Source organism: Eumetopias jubatus, unplaced genomic scaffold (genome assembly GCF_037043125.1).
Source record: "Eumetopias jubatus isolate StellerSeaLion01/CBP00866 unplaced genomic scaffold, mEumJub1_p1.0 scaffold_11, whole genome shotgun sequence".
NCBI classification, from domain to species: domain Eukaryota; kingdom Metazoa; phylum Chordata; class Mammalia; order Carnivora; family Otariidae; genus Eumetopias; species Eumetopias jubatus.
In genome coordinates this window covers 7,510,934-7,536,373 of record NW_028274817.1, presented here as the reverse complement: position 1 = coordinate 7,536,373, position 25,440 = coordinate 7,510,934, and the positions used below count along the sequence as shown (strand labels likewise).

At 36.0% G+C, this 25,440-nt stretch overlaps 1 non-coding gene across 1 annotated transcript; it reads left to right on the top strand.

Moving 5' to 3' along the window:
- The first annotated feature begins 24,697 nt into the window (after positions 1-24,697).
- Positions 24,698-24,818, top strand: LOC114224624 (U6atac minor spliceosomal RNA). Its single transcript, XR_003612421.1, has one exon. It is a non-coding gene; the product is annotated as a U6atac minor spliceosomal RNA (small nuclear RNA).
- Positions 24,819-25,440: the final 622 nt, after the last annotated feature.

Below are 25,440 nucleotides of genomic sequence, written 5' to 3'. Positions count from 1 at the left end.
TCGAGTCCCACATCAGGCTCCCTGCTCGGCAGGGAGTCTGCTTCTCCCTCTGACCCTCTTCCCTCTCGTGCTCTCTATCTCTCATTCTCTCTCTCTCAAATAAATAAATAAAATCTTTAAAAAAAAAAGATTTGACTGGTTTAACAAAGCCATAAATTGAATCTTATTCACAGGTTTCATTAAGTATATTCTTGCCCAGTGCTGTGGAACCACTAGCACATGGAAAACAAGGTCCAGAACCAGTCTAAAACTTCTTTACCGCCCAGTTAGGCCGTGGTTGACTGTGAAAAAGGTGAGTGAGGTAATCCTATGTAATTTCTGTAGGATGATTACTGAGAAGAAAAGAACAGTTCTGAATCTAAAAGGACTTTTAAGTGGGAAGTTTCAGCAGTATTTTCATATAGCTTAAGCAAAACATAGATCAAAAGATATAATTGAGTTACTAGAGAGAGTCCATAGTAATCCAGAAAAGAATGAGCTCAATTAAAATTGGAAATAGGATAAATTAGGCTAGAAACATTTCATTTTGTTTTTCAAGCATTCATTAATTTATTAAAAAAATTAGTGTTCACCTCCTCACAATCATTAGGATGGCTACTCTCAAAAAAAAGAAAGAAGAAAAGAAAAGAACAAGTGTTAGTGAGGATGTGGAGAAATCGGAACTCTTGGGCACTATTAGTGGGGATGTAAAATAGTGTAGCCTCTGTGAAAACCAACGTTTTGTGGTACCTCAAAAAATAGAAAATATAATTACCAAATAATCCAGCAATCCCAAAAGAATTGAAAACGGGGTCTTAAAAAGATATTTGTACACCCATATTCATAGCAGCATTATATTCACAATAGCTAAAGGGTGGAAGCAACCCAAGTGTCTATCCATGGATGAATGGATAAACAAAATATGGTATACATGGACAATGGGATATCATTTAGCCTTTAAAATGAAGGTATCTAAAATATTCAAGAAAGGGGCGCCTGGGTGGCTCAGATGGTTAAGCGTCTGCCTTCGGCTCAGGTCATGATCCCAGGGTCCTGGGATCGAGTCTCGCATCGGGCTCCCTGCTCCTTGGGAGCCTGCTTCTCCCTCTGCTTCTCTCTCTCTCTCTCCCCCTCTCTCTCCCTCTGTCTCTCATGAATAAATAAATAAAATCTTTAAAAAATAAAATAAAATAAAATAAAATAAAATAGTCAAGAAAGCAGAAAGTGGGATATTGGTTGCCAGGAGCTGGGGAAGTGTTGAGGAGAAATGGGGTATTGCCATTAATTTTCAGTTATGTAAGATGAGTAAGTTCTAGAAAGCTACTGTACAAATCATGCCTAAAGTTAACAATATTGTGTTGTACACTTAAAAGTTTAAGAGGGTAGATATCATGCTAAATATTCTTTAAAAAAAGAAGGAAATCTTGACACAGTTTATAACATGGATGAAACTCGAAGAGGATTTTATGCTAAGTGAAATAAGCCAGTCATAAAAAGAAATACCATATGATTCCACTTATATAAGGTACCTACAGTGGTCAAATTCACAGAGACAAAAAATAGAATGGTGTTTGTCAAGGGCTGAGGGAAGAACAAATGGGGCATCATTTAATGAGTATGGAGTTTCAGTTTTGCAAGATGAAAAGAGTTCTGGACATCTGTTGCACAATAATGTGAATATATTTAACACTACTGAACTGTACATTTAAAAATAATTAAAATGGTAAATTTTATGTTATGTGTATTTTGCCACAGTAAAAAGTTAAAAATAACTTAAAAAAATTATTGTTGAAAGGGCGCCTGGGTGGCTCAGTTGGTGAAGCATCCGACTCTCGGTTTTGGCTCAGGTCATGCATGATCTCAGGGTTGCTTCAGGCCCTGTGCTCAGCGTGGAGTCAGCTTGTCCCTCTCCCTCTGCTCCTCCCCCTGCTTGCTCTCTCTCTCAAATCAATAAATAAAATCTTTTAATACAAAAATTATTGTTGAATGTCCACTATGGGCTGAAGATGTCTGAGGGTAAGACAAAAAGATATGATCCAGTAATTTCACTACTGGGTATTTACCAAAAAAATACAAAAACATTACTTCACAAGGATACATGCCCCCCTATGTTTATTGCAGCATTATCCACAATAGCCAAACTCTGGAAGAAGCCCAAGTGTCCATGGATAGATGAATGGATAAAGGAGAGGTGATATATACACAATGGAATATTATTCAGCCATTAAAAGAATGAAATCTTGCCATTTGCAACACCATGGACCTAGAGAGTATAATGCTAAGTGAAATAAGTCAGTCAGAGAAAGACATATACCAAATGATTTCACTCATATGTGGAATTTAAGAAACAAGAAAACAAGCAAAGGGAAAAAAAGAGAGAAAGAGAAACAAACCAAGAAACAGACTCTTAGCTATAGAAACACGTTGATAGTTACCAGAGGGGAGGTGGGGGGCAGTGATAGAGATTAAGGAGTGCACGTGTCATGAGGCACACCGGGTTGAGGTAGGAAAGTGCTGAATCACTATATTGTACACTTGAAACTAATATTACACTGTACATTAACTACACTTGAATTAAAAAAAGATACGATTCCTTTCCTCAAGAGGTTTAGAGAGTAGACAGGCAAAGAAACAGTAACATTTGTGTATGCATGTGGAAAATTCACAGGGGATAGAGCACCTAAATCTATGTGAGGTGATTACTGAGTCTTTGCAGTTAAGACTGAAGAATAACCAAGAAATACTATATTTGAGATTTTTTTCCTTACTAGCTGTCTGACCATAAGCAAATTTTTAAATTTCTCTGGATCTGTTTCCTCATCAGTAAACATGGGACTGACCTATGTCAGAGATTAACTATAAGGATTACATGAAATAATATATATAAGGTTCTTAGCACAGTTTCTGGTACACAGTATTGCACAGGAATTTGTATCTATTACTATTAGTACTGTTCTTCCATTATTTTTACTATTGTTGTTTTACTCTGGCATCAACTTTTCCTTTTGCATTGCTAAATTTTGCTGCTTTCAACTTCATTTTCTTTTAAACCATCCTTTAAATTGTAGCTAGAGTTGTTCAGATTTTGAGTTTCTTCAAAGAAAGTTCAGATCACGTGACTCTCCTCTTTAAGAATCTTTAAACTTTTATTGCTCACAAAGTAACATCTGAATCCCCTGGCATGCTGGTTTGAGCTCTGCTAAGTCAATCTCCTCCTATCTTTTCATTTTTTTGGTCACTACAATGTGTGACGCTCTTCTGTATCCAGCTATAATGGACTGCTATCCATTTCCCAAATATGTAGTACATTTTTGCCATTTTATGCTTTTATACACAGCATTTCCTTTGGTTGAAATGCCATTCCTCACCTTTCCAAATTATTTTCTTCCTTCTTATCCCAGTTCAAATATCACCTCCTGAGTTCACCGTTGCATAGCAATTCATATGTCAGTGTAATAGTTTATTCCCCTTAGTATTAACTTCCCTCTTATTTTCCCTTTGCCCAAAGAATATAATCTAACCTCCTGAACTTGGCCTTCTGAACTACCCATGATACATTCCTTCTAAGTCCACTTCTAACTGTTCCCTTAACAAATATCACTGGCTCCGACAAACTCCTAAGTCTTCAATTCTCCTCATATGCAAAGCCATTTAAATATTCAAGACCTATCTTGAGCCCTCAGTGAGACTTTCCCCAAAACTTCACCCCCAGAGATCACTACTGATGTGAAATACTGTAATACTCTTGTCAGTACCCCTCACTTTTCTTTGGACTCTGTGTTCTGTATATTAGCATTTGATATGTGTTAAACTTTCAATTAACTTCCTTCTTAAGAACAGAAAGAATCTTAAGTTTCTTTGTATTCCCAGCATAATAGATGTTTGTTCAGATGGTTTTTTTTGCAGAGGGGCTGAAAGAGATTTTAGGGTCCATCTAATCTTGTCTCCTCATTTTACAGAGGAGGAAATTAGAACATAGAACAGGGTGAGGTGTTGTCTAGGAAAGTCCAGCCAGTTAATGGCAAAATGCAAAAAAAGAACTTTGGATTAAGGTTCTTTGGTTGATAATTTGGGGCTGTTTAAGACGTTATTTTAAGTTTTATAAGATAGATTTTGAAATATTTATTGACAGTATTTTTTTCAAAATATTTTCTTGGTTTGTATGGAAGCCAATTTAGTTTTATTTTTTTTTAAAGATTCTATTTATTTATTTGAGATAGAAAAAGAGTGAGAGAGAGAGAGCACAATCAGGGGAGCAGAGGGAGAGGGAGAAGCCGGCTCCCCAGTGAGCAGGGAGCCTGAAGCAGGACGCTGGGATCATGACCCGAGCCCAAGGCAACACTTAACTGACTAAGCCACCCACGTGCCACACCAATTCAGTTTCAAATCAAAAAGTTAACTATATACAACCTGATAACATTAATGCAGAAGGAAAATATCTCCACCATTTTTTAAATAAAAAAAACAATTTTTAAAGTAAAAAAAACATGAACTTTTTAAAAGAAAGCATAAAAAGGATGTGGTTGCACAACAACATACATACAAATAATGCCATTGAATTATATACTTTAAAATGGTTAAAATGTCAAATTTTATGTTATATATTTTTACCATAATTGAAGAAAGCCAATAACATAATATAGCAAAACCTTCTGAATTGTCCACTTTAAGTGAGTGAATTGTATATGTGAAGCCTTATGTCAATAAATCTGTTTTTTAAAAATAAGAAAAAAGAGATTCATATTTTTTCAGACTTAATGTTACTGTCATCACTGCAAATATATGAGAAATTCTGATGTGTTACTCTGTAGTCTTCAAACAACTACCTATATTTTCTTCTGTAGAGAAAGGCTGATGCTTTGTGTTTATGTCATCAAAAGAAGATATACTTTCATGTTTTAACTTATTGAATCTTTTGATTCAAAGACACACTGCTACTTACTGACCTATGACAATTTGGCTGGCCACGAATTATCATACACCTTTGGGAAACACCTTAGCTTTCCACAGTTAGAGGTAGGTGACGGCTATGCTTTCTCTACCCCATAACCTGGTTAAAAGTAAGAGGTTACCATGTTAAAATAAAACAAGTTAGATCAGTTTGTGTCAAACCTACATTAATGAACAGATACAAAGCCAGTTACATAATGAATCTTTGTAGCTCAAAAAGTCGCACCCTCTATCCTCAGGTAGTCCAACAAGACCTCTGAAGCAGAAGCAATATTCCCAAGGTAGTAATGGTCAATCTTATTCTCGCGTCAAAGGTCAGAGTCCCTCTGAATGCAATGGTAAGAGGGATACAAGACTAACCACACAGGTATTATAACATAACAGAAGTAGTTTAGAGTGACTCATTTTAGCAATTAAGTCTCAGTCACAATTTAGGTGATTTAGTGGTGATGTTACAAATAACTTTAACTCACCTTTGATTTTAAAAGTAAGAAGTAACAGTGCTAATAATAATTCATCATTTAATGAGTACGTACTGTGGGTCAGGTATAGTCTTAATCTGGAATTCTACTCAGCAGGCATGAGAAGAATATGAGAGGTTATTCAAAGAAGCAGGAGTGGGTGGAAACAATGAAATCAGGAAAAACAAAAAGAGACTAAAAGGTGCATTATGAATTCTGAAAATAGTAGGCCTCGGGACCCCAATACATTTAAAATTTTGAGAGCCCCCAAAATGTGTGTGTGTGTGTGTGTGTGTGTGTGTGTGTGTGTGTGTGTGTGTGTGTTATATCTATCCAGGTGGTACTAGAATTGAGTCTTATATGGTGGGTAGGGCTTCAAATGGAAAAGTTTTAGAAGGGATATTCCTAGATGGGGTAAAAATGTATGAAGTCATGTCAGAGGATGATCTACTCAGGAAGCATTAATAGAAACAAAAACAATGTTTGCAGTTGTGCAAAAGATGAGAAATACCCTAAATGTCCACAAATGAGAAAAATGGTTAACTAACAATGGTAGCCTCATGTTTTATAATAACATGCAATGATTAAAGCAATATTCTACATCAGCAATCTTTAAATATTTTGGCCTTAGAATTCATTTGCATTTTTAATAATTATTAAAGACCCTAAAGACTCTAAGAAGTTTTTGTCTAAAGAGTTTATATCAATTGCTATTTACCATATTAGAAATTAAACTGGAAAAATATAAAATAATTATTTATTAATTCACTTAACTATAACAATAATAAACTCATTATAAGTTAACATAAATGTCGCACTTAAGATAAAAATGTGTTTTTCAAAATGAAATATACTGTAGCACTAAAAGTACAATTGTTTTACATATTTTACAAAACTCTTCAACGTCTAATATAATAGAAGACAGCAGGATTTTCATATCTGCTTTTGCATTTAATCTGTACTGATATGCTGTTTTGGTTGGAGCATATGAAGAAAATTTAGCTTCAAATGAATACCTAGTTGGAAAAGGAAGTAGACTTAACTGCCTTTCCAAATAATTATGAATATTCTTTAATATTTCAACAAAACTCAACAAGTAAGAATTTCTTAAAAATAATTGCAAGGTGAATTCTGACACCATATCAATGAATTTTCATATGGATGATTTTGTAATGTCTGCATGGACATTTGAAAAATGCTACTCCACATTTGTTAATATCACCGCCATCTCATCAGAAAAGGCTTCGGGCTCTGCACTCAGTGCGGAGTCGGCTTGAGAGTCTCTCTCCCTCTCCCTCTCTCCCTCCCCCTCTCTCCCTATCTCTCCCCTCAAATAAATAAATAAATCTTTTTTTTTTTTTTTTTAAGAAAAGGCTTTAAGTACTGGGAAGCTATGAAACTCATGGTGGTGGATACAAAATTTCCAAAAGTCTAGTTTTAATTTTAATTGTGAAATATTATCATTGGCAGTAATTACTGTCATTTGTTTTCCTTGAAGTGGCAGGCTCATTTCATTTACCTTGGGGGAAATGCATGCAAAATAACCAAGTCTGAATGACCACAGTCTTTTTTTTTTTCTCTCATTCATTCTTTCAGGTTAAAAATGGTGTTCCTTGAAATATAGTAAATAGTTCAGTTCATAACTCAAAATATTTCACAATTTTCCTCAAGATCACAATCTGACTTCAGTATGTGTTTTCAGAAGTGCTTCATGTATACTTCCCAATTTGTCACATAGCATAGTAAACAAACACATGTGTTCAAGGGTAGAGAATTAATTAACCTTTACTGTTTAAATCAAGAACTTTCTTAAATGAAACTGGGTTTTAAAAGAACTGATAGTGCATGGCAGTGAAATATACAATGACTACTTGTACAAGTTGATGCCACTTCTTCCTTGATTTGTGCTAAGGCACCAGCAGTTTACCCACCATTGATTTTATACCATCAGTACAAATTGCAACACAGTGAAAAAAATAGTTTTAACTTCACACACCCCCTGAAAGTTTCATGGGGAACCCTGGGTGTCTATGGGACACACTTGTAGTACCATTGCTATATATTTCAAAATTGTCCCTCTAAAATATGAGAAGATAGTCTTTGTCCTCTTACTTCTACCCCTATTGTTCAAAAACTCTCCCTAAGGTTGTTCATGTTCCTGTATTTATAGTCATCTCCACAGCATTAGTTTGGGTGTGCTGAGAACCAAATAGCAAGACAAGATTAGGTACACAAAAGGCTTACTTAGGGAGGGAGCAGGAGGTGAGGAGAGCCTTCAGACTGTGAGTCAGGTCTGACACCTCTGGAAGGAGAGAGAGAAGGAAGGTGGCTTGAAAGAGGGTAGAAAGGGTAGAAAGAGGCTTGGATTACAGAGCAAGTCCAAGGGTGATTTGGTCAGGTGAGTGGAGAAACATCAAGCCAGAGTTTCCCATTGTAGGAGTTCCATGTCCCTCCACAATGGGCCTGCTTTGGTACCTTCAACATGCTCCATCACTGGCTGGGTGGAGCCCACGGGCAGTAAGACCGTGGTGGGCGTGGAGCAGTGGATCCAGAAGGACAATGGCTGGAGCCATCAGTCTATCATGCTCCGTAAGGTATAAGATCTGAGAGACACATTTTCATGACTCCGCACAGTCCACCCCTTGCACCAAACAGATCCATTTCTCCAAGCATGTTTTAGGAGCATTCCCCATGATTCCCATGGTTCTGTCTTCCTTAGGGGAAACTGAAAAGTGAGAGTTTAGTGAACAAACTACAATCACCGTCACTGTAGTTGATCTTGGGGCTGCAACAGGTACTCATCTTGTCCTTCTCTTCTCTACTGTTTATTCTAGATTCCCCTTATCATCAGCTATCACTGTAGCACAAAAGTAAGAGAGCCAGTAGCTACAAAGAATTCCTGGGTGAGGCAATATGGAAATATGGATCAGGACACCAAAATCTACAGCTTTATTTGCTACATCCATCATGTTAGGTACAATGTATATACATATACATATATGTATTTGTCTGTGTGTGTGTGTGATGTGTGTGTGTGTGTATTGTGAGAGACAAACAATAATTTTCCTTCTACCTTTCTAAGGTTCTGGGCTGAGATAGCCCCTGTAAAAGACAGATTCATAGGAGAAAAACAAACAAAAGTTTAATAACATGTATACCTCCTGTATATATGAGAGAGACCCAGGAAGACTGAGTACCAGCTGCACCCCTGAAATGGCCCAAGCTATCACTTTAAATCCAACTTTCACTATAGACAAAAGAACATGTTGAGGGGTAGGGGGGAGTCAGTTATAGGAGGCTGTCAGGAAAAGCACAGTACACATGGGTAAGTTGCAGATTTAAGTCCTTGCCTTCTCCGCTGATAAGCATTTCTTCGCCCCCCCTCCCCCACTGTTAAGAGTTTCTAGAGATTAGGGTCATCCTTCTCTTCCTGGTATAGAAAAAGAGACACCCTAACAAAGAGAGATTTCCTATATAAATGTAAATATCTCTCACAAAAGGGTAACTTCTGTTCAGTTTTCAGAGTTCCTACTGTGTCTGCTGTTTCTTAAAAACAATCAGTATTAAGGAGGGCACGTACTGCATGGAGCACTGGGTGTTATAGGAAAACAATGGATCATGGATCACCACATCAAAAACTAATGATGTATTCTATGGTGACTAATATAACATAATAAAGTTAAAAAAAAAATCAGCCTATAATAATCCGTAGGCCAAAGAGACATATTTGGGGGTGGTAAATTCTGTTCCCCTTCAGTGAGTGTGTGTTTGTATTATAATTATATATATAATCTTCACAAGTATGGTAGGTTAATGTTATATTCATTTTATAAATAAGGATATTAAAACTCAGTGAGGTAAATTTCCTTGTTCAAATTTATACAGCTGGTAATTGGTGTATAATTACTAATAATTACAATTTCCCAATGCCTGAGCAACACTAGTTTAGAAAAAGAAGACCTTTTAACCTGATACTGTTTACACTACATATCTCTCCATAGAAATAATACAAAAGAAGCAAGCAGCATTGACACAAAAAATGTTAAAGCCCCTGGAAGTGGTTCCTGCTCTTCTGGTATCATAATACTGTGAGGCATTTCTATATACTTTGATAATATTGTAGCTGGTATCTTCCAGCAGATAATTCCATAGGCATAATATCTTATTAAGCCTTAACCTTCTCTTTCTAAAGAAATATGAACTTACAACTAAAGCCTTATTTATGACAGTTGTTAGCTGGCATTTGGTATATGCTTAATGGTTCCTGCTGTTCCCTGAGAAGTAAATATAATCCTATAGCACCTGATTTTCTTCCAAATCTATCATCAGGCCTCACCTACAGATCCTCAGGGACATTTAGCTCTTAACTACTTCCTTTGGTTTTCCATTCAGTACCTTTATTTTATAAAATAATCATTGCTTCCCTTAAAATCTGTTTCTCAAAAGTAACATCACCAACCTAACTCCTGGGGAAGAGTAGAATTGAATCAAATGTCTAACAAGAGCTTAAGAATATCACCTAATCTACTCCCTCCACTGCCCCCTCTTTTTTGACACATTAGGAAATCCAGACCAAGCAAGAAAAATATGAGTTTTTCAAGGTAATAAAGTAATTTAATGGCAGAGTTGGTAGTAGATAGGTTTACCCTCTAAGAGCTCCCCAGGTAGACAAGAGAAACATACAATTTGGGACACAAAAGAGTTATCTGGCAAGGTGAGAGCCAAAAGAGACAGTAGAGTAGTAACAGATGATGACAGGAATTTGTAAAATCAGTAAAAAAAAAAAATCTAAGTAATCTTATCTCTGGGAGTGCAGATATCTCTATGAGATCCTAATTTTAATTCCTTTGGCTATATACCCAGAAGTGGTATTGCTGAAGCATATGCTAGTTTTATTTTTTAGGAACTTCCATACTGTTTTCTACAGTGCTGTACCAATTCTTGTACTTCCATCTTCCCTCTGGGGCTGGAGCAGGGGTAGCAGGAGGTGGGGAACTACAGAGTTGGAAAAATGAGAGTGGAAATGTTATTTGTGCCAGATGTGTAAAAAATGCTAATTATTTCAATAACTCTTAGGGTCTGCTAACTCATCTATTAGACCGGAGCTTAGGCAACACTAAAAATATTTGAAATTCAGTATGGTTATGTCCATCAAGGTAGACTAGGTTAAGCTGCAGTAACAAAAATCCCTCAAATCCCAGTGACTTAAAACAAGTTTAGTTTATACTCAGATGATGTATCCATCACTGTTCCACAGGGGAGCTCTGTTATTCCAGTTACTCAGTCTCCCAAGTTGTCAAGAACAGCCATCATCTTTTAACATTGCTTGTCACTGTGCCAGAGGGAAGAGAGAAGTGACACAGTCACCTCTGTTCACATTCATCAGAGAGAACTAGTCACACAGCCTACCAGATCACAATTCTGCCATGTGCTCAGAAGAAAAACCCAATGTCTTTGGCAAACAGAATTAATGGCTATCTCAATGGCAAAAAGGTGTCTTTTGTTCCTTATCTAATAACTCTCAGGAAAATATTAAAGCATAACCATCTTAGATTCTTTGAGTCACATATGTGATGCTTACTATCATCTTTACCTAACTTCCCATTCAAAATGGTAATATCCACTGAATTATCCTGGTAGTAAGTCTGCCCTCTGCCTGGTCTCCTTCGATGGCAGTGATCTCACTAGCTAACCAGGCAGGATAGCCTGTATTTACACACCTATCGCTGACATTCAAGAATATTCATATTCATACGTGGATGAAAGTTGATTTGTTCTAACATTATTGGTCCAAGTTCTGACCTCTAGAAAAATAAGAATATATTAATAGTTGAAACAATAACATGCATATATAAATGAATGCATTTAATTATCAAAAGAACTCTTGGCATTAGGCAGTGTTGTTATCATTCCCATTTAAACAATGACTGTGATTTTTTACTCTTTCATATAACAGCTTTTTAAATATATGAAAATTAGTATTAACTAATCATCCCCACTTTCTCCAACTGTTTCTCATCAAATGGTTCCTAGATACTTCCTCACTTGCTTGTCCTATTTTTTAATTTTTTTAGTAGGCTTCATGCCCAATATGGGGCTTAAATTTATGACTCTAAGATCGAGAGTTACATGCTCTACCAACTGAGCCAGCTAGGGGACCTTCTATATGTACTATAGTTTGTTGATATCCTTCTAATGTTGTAGTTCTTAGAAATAACCATAGTCGTCTAGATAGTTGGAACAGCACATAGTTCAATAGGATTAGACTTATTTTCAGTTGGTATATTATATTCCTAGTGGTACACACTAAGCACAAATGACTTGTTTTGTTTGTCTCTTTGTGTTGAAAATCAGGATTAATCATTCATTCTGTTCCAGATCTAATTAGTTTCTATAACCTCAGCCCAGGATTTGAACTATATAGTCAACTCTTAATATTTGATGACAGATTAAACCCAAGATGGATGTTACTTAACCTAAGTATAGTATTTTGTATCTTTGTCTGTGGTGAGAAGAAAATATTTTATGCTAATTGAATTCACTTTGAGAAGATGGCATCCTCATATTCAGAAAGTGAAATACCATCTGATAGGATATTCTCATTATCATGCATACATATGAACACACATCCTCTCCTACTTCTTTTTTACTGTTAAAATAAAGTAGCTGTTTCAACTAAAGCTAATCCCTCTGCCAGTACTTGGATACAATCTGTCTTTCCTGAGAGCTTTGCATCAATTTCCTTTTTACATTTTATGTATTTATCTTTTTTCTTTCAACTCAATGTTTCCTTCTCTGTCGTCACCAATGTGCAAGTCCAAGCTACCACCATCTCTAACTCAGACTGTAGCCTCCTAACTAGAGCATCCTCATGACTTTGGTCTTGCCCTATTCTAGTAAATTTCTCCATACAGGAGCAAAAGTTATGTTTTAAAATCATATATCCAATAATGTGACTTCCAGGCTTAAAATTCTCCAATTGTTTTACAGCATACTTAAAATTTAAACTCTTTTTTTTAAAGATTTTATTTATTTATTTGACAGAAAGAGACACAGCGAGAGAGGGAACACAAGCAGGGGGAGTGGGCGAGGGACAAGCAGGGAGCCCAGTCCCAGGACCCCGGGATCATGACCTGAGCTGGAGGCAGACGCTTAACCGACTGAGCCACCCGGGCGCTCCTAAAATCTAAACTCTTGATTGTGACCTACAAGACCATACTTGATACAACCTGTGCTTTCCTCTCTGACTTCTTTGCATTAGTTTCCTGTAGCTCCTGCAACAAATCACCACAAACTTGGGTGACTTAAAACAACACACATTTATTTTCTTACAATTCTGGACGTCAGAAGTCTAAATAGGTTAGCAGGACTGCATTTCTTCTGGAGGCTTGAGGAGACAATCTATTCCTTGCCTTTTTCTAATTTCTGGGGCCCATTTGCATTCCTTGGCTCATGGCCCCATGTTATTCTGACCTCTGTTTCCATCATCACATCTTCTTCCTACACTGACCCTCTTACTTCCCTCTTATAAGGACTAGTGTGATTACTTTGCACCAGCTGGATAATCCATGATAATCTTCTTATCACAAGATTCTTAATCGTATCCAGAAAGTCCCTTTTGCCAGGTAAGGTAACATACGTGCAGGTTCTGAGGGTTAGGATGTGTACATCTTTCTGAGGCCATTATTTTGCCAGTCACAATCTCCTGAAACTAATCCCCATTCTGTCAGGCTTCGGTCATGCCAGCTATATAATTTAGGGCTCTAAATTAGAAGGAACAGAGACTTATGCTGAATAATTAAAGAGAAAAGAAGCTTATTAAAATGGATTTTTAGAACACTAGTGTGTGGGGGGAAGAAAACCAGGCTCCAGGCTAAGCTTCCAGAAACAACAATCAAAATCATCTTCAGGAATGTCTGGGTGGCTCAGTTGATTGAGCAATTGAGCATCTGACTCTTGGTTTCAGTTCAGGTCATGATCTCAGGGTCATGGGATCGAGCCCCATGTCGAGCCCTGTGCTTAGCATCAAGTCTGCTTGGGATTCTCTCTCTTCCTCTTCCTCTGCCCATCTTCCCACTTACACTCAATAGATACATACATACATACATACATACATACAATCTTTAAAACAAAACAAAAAATTATCTTCAAAAATGATCTCATGAATAAATTTCCACATCTAGTGTACCACACCATGTCTGGGCCAAGAACATTAACTTTTCAGTACCATTATGACTGCCAATGAGAAAAAGATCCCCTTCCTCTCCCTTGTGTGACACTACCTCCTGAGTCAAAATTTCAAACAATTGGGGGCACCTGGGTGGTTCAGCTGGTTGAGCATCTGACTCTTCATTATGGCTTAGGTCATGATCTCAAGGTTGTGGGATTGAGCCCCACATCAGGTTCCAAACTCAGTGGGGAGATTGCTTGAAGTTTTCTCTCTCCATCTCCCTCTGCCCCCTTCCCCTGCTCTCTCTCTCTCTCGCTTATATAAATAAATAAATCTTTTTAAAAAAATTCAAACAATTGTGTCTGATTGGTGGAGACAACTTTGCAAGAAAGGCCAGAAAGGCAAATACTTAGTATTTAATCTCTTGAAGAAAGAGGCACACTTTGTGTCCCACTAAAACTCATAAAGAGAAGAGTTATCAAAAAAAAAAAGAAAGAAAAGAGTGTTCAAGATACTGTGTCACCAGAATAAATCGCAAATGTCTATATCCCTTTAGTTCTCTTTCTAAATTATGCTCTTTGTTCCTGTGTCAGGTACTTGCAATTACTTCCTCTTCCTGGAACATCCCTCCTCATGTTCTTCAGATAGTTAACTTGTTCTCATTCTTCAAGTGTCAGCTCAACTCTCCTCAAAGAGGTACATCAGGACACTTTATCTAAAGTTCTTCTCCAGTTACTCTCTATTATTAACTTGTTCTATTTTCTTCATATCACATATCACTATCTAAATTTATCATGAGTTTTTCTTACTGACTAGTTATTGTTAATGCATTGTCATAAGACTATATCTTCCACTAGAGTAGTGACCATGTCATTTTTATACATCACTATATCTGTCGTCATTAGCATATCTGATGCATAGGAGGTTGCCAATGAATGATTGTTGAACTTAAAACCAAATGTAGTATACTATAAAATGTACATGCTTTGGAACCAAACATACCTGAGTTTGAATCCTTGTTCTACCAATTAAAAGTTTGTCACTCTATAAAGACTCCACTAAAAAAGAGAACTACAGGTCAATATCCCTGATGAGCATGGATGCAAAAATTCTCAACAAAATACTAGCAAACTGAATCCAACAATACATTAAAAGAACCATTCACCATGATCAAGTGGGATTTATTCCTGGGTTGCAAGGGTGGTTCAAAATTCACAAATCAATCAAAGTGATACACCACATTAATAAAAGAAAGGATAAGAAACATATGATCATTCCAATAGATGCAGAAAAAGCATTTGACAAAGTACAACATCCATTCATGATAAAAACCCTCCATAAAGTAGGTTTAGAGGGAACATATCTCAACATAATAAAGGCTCATCTATGAAAAACCCACAGCTAATATCCTCAATAGGGTAAAACTGAAAGTTTCTCCTCTATGGTCAGGAATAAGACAGGGATATCCACTATCACCGTTGTTATTTAACACAGTACTGGAAATCCTGACCTCAGCAATCAGACAACAAGAAGAAAAAGGCATCAAATCAGCAAGGAAGAAGTAAAACTTTCACTATTTGCAGATGACATGATACTCTATATAGAAAACCCCAAAAGACCACCCAAAAACTGCTAGAATGATACACAAGTTCAGTAAAGTTGCAGGATACAAAATCAATGTACAGAAATCTGTTGCATTTCTATACACCAATAATGAAGCAGCAGAAAGAGAAATTAAAGAATCAAACCCATTTACAATTGCACCAAAAACCATAAGATACATAGGAGTAAATCTAACCAAAGAGATGAAAGACCGACACTCTTAAAATTATAAAACACTGATGAAAGAAATTGAAAAAGACACAAAGAAATGGAAAGACATTCCATGCTCATGGATCAGAAGAACAAATATTGTTAAAATGTCTGTGCTACCTAAAGCAATCTACACTTTAATGCAATCCCTATCAAAATGCCAACAGCATTTTTCACAGAGCTAGAACAAACAATCCTAAAATCTGTATGGAACCACAAAAGACCCTGAATAGCCAAAGCAATCTTGAAAAAGCAAAGCAAAGCTGGAAGCATTACAATTCCAGACTTCAAGTTATATTACAAAGCTGTAGTGATCAAAACAGTATGGTACTGGCACAAAAATGGACACATAGTTCAATGGAACAGAATAGAAAACCCAGAAATAAACCCACAACTACATGGTCAATCTCCAACAAAGCAGGAAAGAATATTCAATGGGAAAAAGACAGTCTCTTCAACAAATGGTATTGGGAAAATTAGACAGTCACATGAAGAAGAGTGAAACTGGATCACTCTCTCACACCATACACATAAATAAATTCAAAACCTAAATGTGAGACATGAAACCATTAAAATCCTAGAGAACACAGCCAGGAACCTCTTTGACATTGGCAGTAGCAATTTCTTACTAAATATGTGTCCTGAGGCAAGGGAAACAGAAGCAAAAATAAATTATTAGGACTTCATCAAAATAAAAGGCTTCTGCACAGTGAAGGAAACAATCAGCAGAAAGTAAAGGCAACCTACAGAATGGGAGGAGATATTTGCAAATGACATATATGATAAAAGGTTAGTATCCAAAATATAAAACTATGTCACCCTAATTAAGATCTGAGTATTAAGTTTCTCATTTTTAAGTGGTAATGATGCTGCCATGTGAGGACTAAAGTAGCAAACAAATTGAGAATGCAACAGATAGCTGTTCCTCTTAGTTGCATGCCATCTGAATATGTGATAAGTCAGTCTTTTATGACTTTATCAGTGTTCTGAATATTATGTTTAAAAGGAAACATGTTAAGATTAAGTCCTAGAGCATGTCACTGGAGAAGTTCTTAAAAGTCATCACTGATTCAGTAATTAATACTAAAAAGAGTACATGAAAGAAATAACATATGTTTTAATGTTACAAAGAATGGAGATGAAGAGGAAGACAAAGAGGAGGGAAATAAAAAGTAGTAGTAGAACAAAATACCCAGCATTGGGGATGGTGCATGGAACTCGGCATTTTCACATAACATGTATGGCCATGATAAGTGAGATAACCACTGTGGAAAGTGATTTGTCAATATCTACCCAAAGTCAGGGGCGCCTGGGCGGCTCAGTCGTTGGGCATCTGCCTTCGGCTCAGGTCATGGTCCCAGGGTCTTGGGATCAAGCCCTGCATCAGGCTCCCCGCTCAGCGGGAAGCCTGCTTCTCCCTCTCCCACTCCCCCTGTTTGTGTTCCTGCTCTCGCTGTGTCTCTCTGTCAAATAAATAAATAAAATCTTTTAAAAAATATCTACCCAAAGTCAAAAATGTGTATAATATTTATACTAGCAATTCTTCTTCTAGGAATTTATCCTAGGGAAGTAAGAAAGGATATATGCAACTTTCTAACTATAGCAATGTTCACCAAAACAATGATCATAATATTGAAAAAATCAAAACAACTTAAATATTCAACAATAGGAAAGTAGTTAAGTAAATGCTATATATAAGAGCAACACTGAGAATCCATTAAGTTATGTTTTAAAAGACATCTAATAATATGAAAAGATGTCTATATTATTTTTTACAGCCTTATTAAAATATAATTCACATACCATCCAATTTACCCATTTAAAGTCTACAATTCAGTGGCTTTTAGTATATTTACAGTTGTGCAATCATCACCATGATCAATTTTAGAACACTTTTATCATCCCTAAAAGAAACCCTGTACCCATTAGCAGTCATTCTCCATTCCCACCTCCTTCTGGCAACCATTAATCTACTTTTTGTCACTATGGATATGCCTATTATGGAAATTTTATATAAATGGATAATACAGTATGTGAAATTGTTGGTTCTGACTTCTTTCACTTAGCATGGTGTTTCCAAGGTTTGTCCATGCATTCCTCCATTTTTATTCCTTTTTACTGCCAAATAATATTCCATTATATAGATATGGCAGTTTTTGTTTACCATTCATCACTTCATAGACATTGAGTTGTTTTCCTTTTTTGGATATATGAATAATGTTGCTAGGAACATTGCTGTACAAGTTTTTGTTTGAACATAGGTTTTCAATTTCTTAGGTATATATCTAGGAGTGGCACTGTTGTATCTTATGATGATTCCATATTTAACTTATTGAAGAAAAACCAAACTGTTGTCCATAGCAGCTTCACCATATTACATCCCCACAAGCTGTGTTTGTGAGTTCCCATTTGTCCACATGCTTGACAACACTTGTTAGTATCTGTCTTTTTGCATATCTCCATCTTAGTAGATGTGGAGTGCTATCTCATTGTGGCTTTGATTTGCATTTCCCTAATAACTAATAATGTAGCACATCTTTTCATTTATTACACATTTGTATGTCTCTTTCAGAGAAATATCTGTTTAGAGGTTTTGCTACTTTAAAAAAAAGCATATTATTTATCTTTTTGTTTTTGAGTTGTAACAGTTGGTCATATATTCTGGATAAAAATCCCTTATCACACTGAGAATTTGCAAATATTTTCTACAATTCTAAGAGTGGTCTTTTCATTTTATTGGTGATGTCTTTTGTAGCAAAACATTTTTAATTTTGATGAAATCTAATTTATATTTTTTTCATTTATGTCTTGTCTTTTTGTGTACTAAAAATATTTGTTTAACTAACCCAAGGTCATGAAAATGTACACCTATGTTTTCTTCTAACAGTTTTGTAGTTTTAGCTTTCATATGTAGGTCTCCCATTAATACTGAGTTGATTTTTGTATATAGTGTATATACCGGGTCCGAATTCATTCTTTTACATTTAGATATCCAGTTGTCCCAGCATCATTTGTTTTTTTTTAAAGATTTTATTTATTTATTTGAGAGAGAGAATGAGATAGAGAGAGAGAGAGCGTGAGAGGGGGGAGGGTCCGAGGGAGAAGCAGACTTCCTGCTGAGCAGGGAGCCCAATGCAAGACTCGATCCCGGGACTCCAGGATCACGACCTGAGCCGAAGGCAGTCGCTTAACCAACTGAGCCACCCAGGCGCCCCCAGCATCATTTGTTGAAAAGACACATTTCCCTATTGAATGGTCTTGACACTGTTGAAAAGCAGCCTGGTGATGGGTATTAAAAAGGGCACGTTCTGCATGGAGCACTGGATGTTATATGCAAACAACAAATCATGGAACGCTACATCAAAAACTAATGATGTAATGTGTGGTAATTAACATAACATAATAATAAAAAAAAGAAAAAAAAGAAAAGCAATTGACTGTAAATGTGAAGGTTTATTTCTGTACTCTCAATTCCATCCAACTGATCTATATGTCTACTATCATTCCAGTACCACACTGTTTTTATTACCATAGCTTTCTGGTAATTTTTTAATGTGAAATGTGTGTCTTCCAACTGTTATTCTTTTTCAAGATTATTTTGGCTATTCTCTGTCCCATGAATTTCCATATAAATTTTAGGATTTGTTTGTCAATTTCTGCAAAAAAGGGTGTTGGAATTTTAATAGAGATTGCATTACATCTGTAGATCAATTTGAGGAGCACTGCCATTTTGTCAATATTAAGTGTTTGCATCCATGGATATAAGATGTTTTTTCATTCATTTAGATCTTACTCAATTTCTTTCAACATTTTGTAATTTTCAGTGTACAAGTGTTGCACTTCTTTGGATTCTTTTTGATATTTTTAAAAATGTAATTCTTTCCTTAATTTCCTCTTCTGATTGTTCATTGAATGTGTATAGAAATAACACTTATTTTTGTATTTTGATGTTATATCCAGCAACCTTGTTGAACTTGCTTCCTAGCCCTAAGACTCTCTCTGTGTGTGTATGTGTGTAACTTAGGGTTTTCTATATATAAGATCATCTTATCTTCAAATAGAGATAGTTTTACTTCTTCCTTTGCAAATTAAATCTTTTATTTCATTTTATGGCCAATTTTCCTTGGCTAAAGCCTCCAGTACAATGTAGAGTTGAAGAGGAGTAGACATCCTTGTCTTATTCCTGAACTTAGAGGGAAAACTTTTAGCCTTTCACCATTAAGTATGATGTTCCCTCTGGGATTCATGATAAAAATACTCAACAAACGAGAAAATTTCCGCAAACTGATCTTTTCAGTATTAATTATACTGAGGTTATTTTTCATATATTATTGATGTTTTCCCAAATACTGAACAATTCCTATAATCTGAATAAATACTACAAGGACAATACATGTTATTTTCAGTATATTGTTAAATCCAATTGACAGTAATTTATATTGTATTCATGCATCTCTATTTTGCATGACCATAAATAAGATCCAGCTATAATTTAAATTATCTTTTCTTTGTTTCTTAAAATTCTTATCGGGGTTATACTAGCTCCATAGGATATATTGGGTTAATTTCCTTCTTTCTTTATGCTCTGAAACACATTAATAACATAGGAAAGTATTCTCTGAAGAAATGAAATGACTCATAGTCAAATCTTTCTTAGCCCAGAGTCTTTTAGGAATTAGTTTATTTTTACACTTAAAAAATTTCTTTCATGTTTTTGGTCTTTTCAGATTTTCTATTTTTATATCAATTTGGTAATTGTTATTTAACAAATTTTATTTGGTAATTTATTTATTTAAAACAATTTATGTTTTCCTAGAAAATCATGTTTCATGGATACTTTCCAAGCTTTTCATTCACCTACAATTTTTCTCAGACTTTTGAGACATTTAGTTTTTTTCATTTTCTTTCTGTTTTTGCATTTGGTTATTGGATTTATTTATGATAGATTAATTTACCTTTATTTTTATGGTCTTCAGTCCATCAGTCTATATATCACAATATTTTCTTTGAAATAAAAACAATTTTGATTCTATTTAAGATTCTGAATTTCTAGTGGAATACTATTCTAATCCCTTTTGTTAATTAGGTCAGTATAAAAGAAACCTGATTTTTCAGTACTTGAAGTCATAACTAAAGCACAAGTGTGTGATAACAATATACCCTAATTTCAGACAAAGTATCCAAAAGCAAATAACCAGCTTTTTGTTTGTTTAATGTCCAATTCTGGGGATTAAAATGAAAGTTGCTATCAACATTATGTTTCCCAATATTGAAAATACCTAGCTGTTTTCCTTAATGTTCCTGTTTTAAAAAGATTTTTAAAATAGTTTGACTGCAATTACATATAATTTAACTTATTAATTTCCTTGCATGTGGATATTATTGCTCCTTCTCAGCAGAAAGGATTTCTTCTAAATATCTATTAAGCATAATATGGAATATATATTTTATTCCATTTCCATTCAATAACATTAGGGTCATGTTATTTTCAAAAGGTACAGAAGTAAAAAACCCACATACGCACATCTTAGAAATTAACTTTACTCATATACCAATAAAATTGACATTAGTTCAACTACACAGGCACTTGAGTGCATGGATCTCACTAGTTTAGCTTATTCTCACCTAAATTATTACTCTAAAATAGCGGCTGTTGCAGACCTTGTCTCTGTGTACTTGATTTTTAGATTTCCTAAAATCTCAGCAAGAAACAGATTACTTAAGCTTGAAAAAAACTCCACGTGTGATTTGATTTTCTTTGAAAGGGATTTAGTCTCATTATTTTAACTAATGCTGGTAGCACAGCAAAGAAGCTAATATTCAAACGTAAATTACTATACATCTATTGAAGGACATCTCGGCTCTTTCCACAGTTTGGCTATTACAGACATTGCTGCTATGAACATTGGGGTGCATATGGCCCTTCTTTTCACTACATCTGTGTCTTTGGGGTAAATACCCAGGAGTGCAATTGCTGGGTCATAGGGTAGCTCTATTTTTAACTTTTTGAGGCACCTCCACACTGTTTTCCAAAGTGGCTGTACCAACTTGCATTCCCACTAACAGTGTAAGAGGGTTCCCCTTTCTCCACAACCTCTCCAACATTTTCTAACTGGTGTAAGGTGGTATCTCAATGTGGTTTTGATTTGAATTTCCCTGATGGCTAATGATGGATAAAGAAGATGTGGCCCATATATACAATGGAATATTAGCCATCAGAAAGGCTGAATACCCAACTTTTATATCCACATGGATGGGACTGGAGGAGATGATGCTAAGTGAAATAAGTCAAACAGAGAGAGTCAATTACCATATGGTTTCACTTATTTGTGGAACATAAGGAATAGCAGGGAGGACATTAGGAGAAGGAAGGGAAAATGAAGGGGGGGGTATCAGAGGGGGAGACGAACCATGAGAGACTGTGGACTCTGGGAAACAAACTGAGGGTTTTAGAGGGGAGGGGGGTGGGGGGATGGGTTAGCCCGGTGATGGGTATTAAGGAGGGCACGTACTGCATGGAGCACTGGATGTTATATGAAAACAATGAATCGTGGATCACCACAACAAAAACTAATGATGTATTGTATGGTGACTAACATAACATAATAAAATAAAATTTAAAAAAATTACTATAGACTGTCTGGATTTGATTTCCCCAACATATGTTTATGACAGCCCTTTCTTTGTGACTTATTTGTGAATTGCAGACCCATACAGAAGAGTTGAAACTTACTTGCTTTTGAAAATCCTAGTGGAGGGTGGGGTTTAATTTTATATATAAAATGATAGAAGGATGTTTAAATGCAATAAAATGTATTTATATGCCACAAAACCTGAAACAATAGATAAGAAAAGTGAACATATATGATAAACTACAGAGACATTAAATTACTTTAAAACTTAATTTTCTAAACCAATGTTTCCCAAACTGTTGGGCAGAAAACCTCAGCAGCAGAGTGACTTGGGTGTTTGCTAAAAATGCAGATTCCTGAGACCTATCTTAGATTTAAGGAATTAGAAATATGTAGGGGTGAGGTTAGGGAATCTGTATTTTAACAAGTTTACCAGTTGATTCTTAATAAAGTTTGAGAATTACTGACTCTCATTTCTTCTTGAATCATCTTTTACCCTTGCGTAGCATTTCCCTCAGCTTATAACCTCTAATCAGTTGTCAACTCATGATGGTATTATCCAGGAAACAAAATTATATCGAGCCAGTCACAGTATTAGGCATTTGGAATAAGAGAAAATTAAGACATAAGCCCTATCCTTAAGGAGTATAGCCTTGTTATGGAGCTATTCATGAAAACAGACAATTTTAATAAAATAACATTTTTATTATGATAAGATATGCTCCAGGGACTGTGGGAGAGTCAAGGAGGGCTACCCAAACCATTCTGGAAAAGAAATGTGTGGTGGTTTCCCAGAGGAGGTTTATTATACATTATTCCCAAAGGAAGAGGAGTAAACTAGACTAAAATGTAAGGCAATGTCATTTTAAGTAGAGGAAATATATACAAGAGCATAGTGGAAAAAAAATCTTGTGCTTGAAGAAATATAACAACCACTTTTACTCAAGTGTGTACTATGAGATAGTTAAGCAATAAATTAATCTGGGAATATAGTTAAGGGTAAGATCATAGGAACTGTTTTAAACACAGTGAGGAATTTGGACTTTATCCAGAAGGACATAAATATCCACTGAAAGGTTTTAAGCACAGGATAAAGATGATCATATATGCAATTTAGAAACTTAATACTGGCTACTGTGTGGAAAATTGATTTTATAGGGGCAAGCTTGGAGCTAGTGAGTCTAGTTAGGTGACAGTTGCAATAATTCAGATGAAAGAAGAAACTAGAGAAGAGTTACTTAGAAGGGATATGGAAGTGGTGCAAATCTGGTAAATACTTAAGAGTTTAAATCAGCAGGAAAAGAGTTTAAATGTGGAACATGGAAAAAAAACTAGATTTCTAGAATGGGTGACTGAGGGGAATGGGGTGTACCAAACTGAGACAAAGTATATAAGACAAGGATCTGATTTGGGAAGTAGAGATGATAAGTTCCACAGATGCCATGTTTAGCTATAGGTGCTTATTGGAAGTTTGAGTAGAAATGCTAGGTAGGAAGTTAGCAATATGAGCATGGAACTCAGAAGAAATATCTACACTGGAAATATAGGTTTTGGAGTCATTCATACATAGATTAGAGTTAAATCCGTGAGAGTAGATGAGGAGTGTGTAGAGTAAGAACATTTTTTTTTTAAAGATTTTATTTATTTGACAGAGAAAGACACAGCAAGAGAGGGAACACAAGCAGGGGGAGTGGGAGAGGGAGAAGCAGGCTTCCCGCAGAGCAGGGAGCCCGATGCGGGGCTCGATCCCAGGACCCTGGGGTCATGACCTGAGCTGAAGGCAGATGCTTAACGACTGAGCCACCCAGGCGCCCCTAGAGTAAGAACATTTAAACTAAAAACAGAACGCTGTAAAACACTAATATTTTTCCAAAGCCACCCATGTGTTTTAGGTGTGTGTTACAGCATTACCCCACTTCCAGTCACCAAAATCTGTATTAGTTATATATTGCTGTATAACAAATTACCCCAAAATTAGCACCTGATCATGTCATACAGTTTTTGAGTATCAAAAATCTGGGAGAAGCTTAGCTGGGAGGTTCTGGCTCAGGTCTCTTGTGAGGCTGCAGTCAAGAAGCCCACCAGGGTTACAGTCATCTGAAGACTTGACTGAGCTTGGAGAATTCACTTCTAAGCCTACAGACATGGATATTGGCAAGATTCTTTGGTTCCTCAATAGATAGACCTTTTCATACAGTTGTTTACTATATGGCATAGGACTTCCCCCAGAGTGAGTAATGAGAGAGAGAGAGAGAGGGACAGAAGGAAAGTTACAGTATCTTTTATAACATAATCTCAGAAGTGACATGCCATTACTTCTGCCACGTTTTATTGGCCACACAAGCCAGTCCTAGGAGATACACAAGGGTTTGGATACCAAGAGGCAGAGATCATTAGGAGCCATTTTGTTGCCTGGCAACAAGTACAAATCTCAGTATCATCTTTTTTATTCAGAGTTTCCCATGATTAGAAGAGGGATAGTTTGCAATTTCTCTTATAACATGATTGGTATTGTTATTATTGATATTATTATCATCATTATTTATAAATTAAGTCATTTCACAAGTGCTTGCTTTATTTTTACCTTATTTCTCATTATACCCTTCATGCAGTGTAACTGAGTATTAGTGTGAAATATTGAAATGAGGTCAGATCCTCCAAACAAACAATCCTATGTTAAAAATCTGTTTTCGGTGTTAAAGGAGAGAAGGTTAGCACTCCCCTTGACAAGATTGAAAGAGGCTCTCAGGACTGACAACATGCATATGGTTAAGGCATTGCCATCTACTTCAAGGTATCTAACCCTCATTTTTTAGAAGGGGTTCAAACTTAAGTGACCATCAACTTAATAGAGACTGCTATATGCATAAGATGTTATATATGAGCCTAATGGTAACCACAAATCAAAAACCTGTAATAGATACACAAAAAATAAAGGGAATGGAATCCAAGCATATCACTAAAAAAGGCATCAAACTACAAGGGAAGAGAGCAAGAGAAGAAAGGAACAAAGAACTACAAAAACAACTGTAAACCAAGTAACACAATGGCAATAAATATATATCTATCAATAACTACTTTGAATGTAAATGGACTAAATGCTCCAATCAAAAGACACAGGGTAACTGAATGGATAAAAAAAGCAAGATTGGGGGCACCTGGGTGGCTCAGTCGGTTAAGCCACTGCCTTCAGCTGAAGTCATGATCCTGGAGTCCCGGGATCGAGTCCTGTGTCGGGCTCCCTGTTTGGCAGGGAGTCTGCTTCTCCCTCTGACCCTCCCCCCCTCATGCTCTCTCTCTCTCTCTCTCTCTCTCATTCTCTCACTCTCTCAAATAAATAAATAAAATCTTAAAAAAAAAGCAAGATCTGTCTGTATGCTGCCTATAAGAGACTCACTTCAAACCTAAAGACACATGCAGATTGAAAGTGAAAGGG